The sequence below is a fragment of the Vigna unguiculata genome, chromosome 8 (assembly GCF_004118075.2).
Source record: "Vigna unguiculata cultivar IT97K-499-35 chromosome 8, ASM411807v1, whole genome shotgun sequence".
Classification (NCBI taxonomy): domain Eukaryota; kingdom Viridiplantae; phylum Streptophyta; class Magnoliopsida; order Fabales; family Fabaceae; genus Vigna; species Vigna unguiculata.
The window spans coordinates 9,869-14,623 of NC_040286.1; the positions used below are offsets into that span (position 1 = coordinate 9,869).

A 4,755-nucleotide genomic window follows, 5' to 3' on the forward strand; every position below is an offset into this window, starting at 1 on the left:
AAACTGCTTTTATATTTCAAGAATTATTTTCAGGATCTTGATCAGATTTGAGAACTGACAACATTGTTTATTTTTACCCTTTATTGATTGGCCTATGGTCTCCATAAAGGAGCCTTCTTTAATAGATACATGCAGATTTTGTAATGCCTGATTCTTCTTATTTTTTCCTTGCACTTCTGTTTAGGAGTAGGGCTTATTCTCCACTATTCTGAAATCTTTCTTCTTTCTCATTAATAATATTGGATTCCAAAAAAAGAAATAAACCAAAGTAAGTATCCTCAGCTTGCCGCATCTTTGTATGTATCTCTTAAAAAGGGGTCAACCATTCTTTTACTCCTATGCTCTTTTTCTTTTCGTGTCTATCAACCTTTGGGATAAAAATAACTTGAAAAGTTTGGAGTTTTCTTTCAGTGCTCTAAACTTAGTATGCTATGAAGTCAATAATGTAACTATCACAATGAATGGGGGGCACACTTTTTCAAAATCTGAGCTTGGGTGACACAATAGGTCCTTGCATTTAGGAAAAACAGTTGTTATATGTGAAGGAAACATGGAAGTCTTGCATCTTTATGTCTGCAATTTGTGAAGCATGGCCAAAAGTCGAAAGCCAGACAGGTTCTTCAACCTGTGCCTGTTGTTGGACAGTGTGTGCTGCATGCCCCTTTGCAGTGAAGTTGTAATTGCACCTTTATTGTGTGTTTATTGGTTTAGGTCTTTCCTATATATATATATATATATATATATGTGATTATGTGAGTATTTAGGCTATAGAAAGAGGGTTATGGATACTGATGTGATGGATTTGTTTACAAATAAAACAGTCAAGAATTATAGAGTACATTGAAAAATTTTGGAGAAGGGTTTTGGGTGAAGATAAAGAGTGAAAGAGATCTAGAGATAGGGAGTGAAATGGGGTCCATTGTTTGTATAAGTGATTTGTTTGGTGGTTATTCTGTGATTTGTGTAATGAGTAATTGTAGTATTGCAGACATTACTAGTAAAAAATGAAGACAACATTACACTAAAATAACTTCAACGAGAGCTTTGTTACCTTTTAATATTATTTCTTTTTTATGTTTATTGAGTTTTTAAATGATTGAAGTTGTAATATGCTAGAGTTGCTCATGCCTAATCAATTTGAAAGTCTTGGAGCCAAGCATCAGTAATTTGCATATAAATGTTGCCAAGAGAAAAGAATGTACTTTACTTTTGAGTGAAATGAAAAGAACAGTCTTTTGATAACATGATAACATGATCTGTCTTAGTTGCCTACTTTGTGAAAGAGCTATGGTGTAAGCATTTTAATTATTGAGAAATTTTTTAGCACAATACGATGTGAGCCATATTATGAAACTCTAATTTCTGTGTGCAGATTTATGATTTACTAAAAGAGAATCACGTGGTTTGTCTTGTATGCAGCTTTAAGTATCCATGCTTATATGTCTTTTAGCTTTAAAGTTATTGTATTCTTTGTTATTTCTCTCTGATAATGCTTGAATGGTATGTTGCTAGCCTTTATGTCAACATACTCTGTTTTGTGGAAATAAAATTTGGAATGAAATGTTTCTCCTCCCTTTGTTTACCTTTATGTCAAACAATAGCCCCATCTTACCTTGTGTCTAGGCCTAACCCCAAGTTTCAATCCGGGGATTATTCTGCAAGTGGTTCTTACTTCAATTAAGGATTGCGGCTTAAATTGATTGTTTTGGGTCTTCTCAGCCAAAACTGGAGGTAATTCATCCTTAGTCTTTCTTAAACTTATGGTTCTAAGCAAATATCAAAGAACACTTAGATTATACACTTAGATTACACATGTTTATTGCATTTATTATTGATTTAAAGATTAAAATTTGTTTTTACTACAATAGATATTATTTAATGTAGTTCTAATTTTATATTTTTTGTTTGTTATTCATATTTTTTAAGAGATAGTTTTGGTTACGTGGAAATATTAGCATTAAATGGGACATCTTATTTAAAATTTATGAGGGTTAAAATTAACAATTCTTTAAAGGAATTGAAAACCTAATGAAGTTAAATTTAGAACCATAGAAAGGTATATTATTCGTAAAGAAATAGGAAAGGAAGTCACCCGTAACATTAATGTAATTGAATATATGATATTTTTCACTTTTCATAATATGAATATGTACCAACTTTTACTTTTAACATTTTGTGTCATTAGGTTTTTTATTTTATAATTGAAATTGAGAGAAATCACTTAGTTGTTAAAAACTTCTGTTTTGACCTTTTGTTCATACTTGATACATTAGATAGTATCTGGATTTTAATAATATACTATAGCTAGGGTCACTTGGTTAAGTTTATGATATGAAGTTTGTCTTAATCAGTTTGACTGATTGTTAATTGATTCTGAGTGATTAATCATGTTTTGGACATCTTTGTAATTAAAAAAGAATTAAGGTAATTGTATATGTAGTTTCATGGTAGACACATGTTGAACTGTGACTATTGGCTTATTCATAGATGCTACCATCATCCACTGTTCTGTCTCTCGCCGGTGCTGGCACCGTACTGACGGTGATTTTTTCCGGCGAATTGGGTCATCTCAAACCAAGTGTTCTCCCAGACCCAGAAAGGTTTTCAGCCGTTGGTGCATAAAGGAGCTTTATTTACAGCAACACTCCATCAATGGTTTCAAGTCCAAGAAGCAAAACTCACTTTCAAGCTTCGCATTCGGTAAAAAAGCCGAAGACAGCTTTTTCTCGGTAAAATATAATCTTGTTCCTTGCAATTTTCGGTTTTTTTTTTTAAATTGTTGGTTAATTTAATATAGCTGCATAATATCATTTTAAAGTCCAGTTACAGTTTGGATAACATTTAGCACTTCATAAATCTTCTGGGTTGAGTTTGAATTTTGGGTTCCAAGGGAGAAAAGACTTAGATACAATACAAGTATCCTTTTGTTTATATTTGGAGTTTTACCTTATTAACATATATTGATTACCAACCTTTATTATGACAATTATTGATTTGAAACTCCAATTCTGGTTGGAAAACATTATAACTACCTAAGGAACAACAAAGTTTTGTCTTCTAGAAGGTGACGAATTGAAAATTTGAAAGCTTACTTTTATAAAATGTTGACTTAGGCATGTGTTCCGGTCTGGAATTAGGGACCGAACCAGAACTGGGAATCAACTCTGCCATCAAAGACCCCCCCTCTTTCACCCGTCCCTCACATATATATATAGGGTCTTTCAGTCTTCAAACGGCTATCTTACTGCCAGATCTTTAGCTAACCAACCTACCCACTTCTCCACTATTCTCTCCTGAAATCTCGCATGGGGGTGGTTATTCCTAAAATCCAGGGATATTTGTTTGTCACCTCGGCTACCTCGGCCCAAATGCTAGTCAACTCGGTGACCTCAGTTCAAATGTTCGTCACCTCTGCCACCTCGGCCCAAATGCTCGTCACCTCGACCACCTCGGCCCAAATGCTCGTCACCTCGGCCTGTGACTGAAATTCGTTGTTTTATGATAAATATTGATCGAGTCAGAATCCAAATGAGCATGTTGAGGTCGGCCATTCCCTGGACGGTACATCATGCAATTGCTTGCTTTGAAGTTTTCAATTATACAAATTTAATTCACCTATTTCACCCTGATTTTGGTGAAAAAAAAAAAGAGTATTAGTTTTCATGTCCTTTATCATCATGACAACAAGTGAACCTTGTCATCTTCGCCACATTTCTTTTTCCAATCCCCTTGTTATTCATCGCTATATATTCTAGTCTTGAAAACAGTGTACCTTATGAACTCACTTGGATGTTAACTGCTAATATTGAGAATATAGGTCAATTGTCTTTTATAGGACTCTTTCACATTTTATTTGTTTGTATGCTGCATGGATTTATAACATCAAATTTCAACTGACACCCTTTCTAAGGAAATTTAGATACTTTTGTAAACTTTGTCATGTTAATTGCAGTTGATGATCATCATTAAGGGGACGTAAGTAACAAAACTTGTGTACTTTGCAGGATGTAAATGAAGACACAGATGACATGTATGAAGATTTAATTAATAATTATGGAAAAGTGGTATTTAGTAGAAAAGACAAAAAGCCTGCTAGCGCAGAGATTGATGATGATGCTGAAAGCCTGTCATGTAAGCTGAAAAGAAGTCTTGTCAAAGAATTTATTTCCACCTTGTTTACATTCATGTACAATCTGTCTTTCAACCTTTTGGATTATATCAGGTTTCTTTAAGAAGATTCATCTGTCAGACTATCTGAAGGATGATAAATTACATAAGAATCTTGTAAAGCAATTTAGGAATAACAATATTAAAAAGTAGGGAGTTCATTTCTATAGTTTTTAGGTAGGTATATTATTTAGAGATTTAAAAATATATATACAATTTTTGGAGGTTACGCAGCGATAGGAACTTGGTTATTGTGGTGTGCTTAAGTCACACATTGAGTAACATGGAATCTTTGGTGGAGTATTTAAGTGCTTTGTTCTTGCCCGCTTAATGGCTAACTTTTGAGGTTGAATTTCCAAGTGTTTTAGTACTTATGAATTGGTATCAAAGCCAGTTGTTGGTGTGTCATAAAGAACTATGGATGTTCGATTATGTATTGAAGTGAATGGTTCTCTCTCCTTAATAGCCTAGACTTTTAGGGTGTGTTCCCCAAGTACACAGATACACATGCAACTATGAAACATAAATTCTGGGAGAATAAAGTTGAAATAAATTAATGCAGAAGAAAATAAGGAATATTCTTGCTGC

General features: G+C 33.6%; 1 long non-coding RNA gene across 1 annotated transcript; it reads left to right on the top strand.

Annotated features, from left to right (window-relative positions):
- Positions 1 to 728: 728 nt before the first annotated feature.
- LOC114193928 lies at positions 729 to 4,522 on the top strand. Its single transcript, XR_003606324.1, has 3 exons — positions 729 to 1,425; positions 1,602 to 1,731; positions 4,005 to 4,522. It is a non-coding gene; the product is annotated as an uncharacterized LOC114193928 (long non-coding RNA).
- Positions 4,523 to 4,755: the final 233 nt, after the last annotated feature.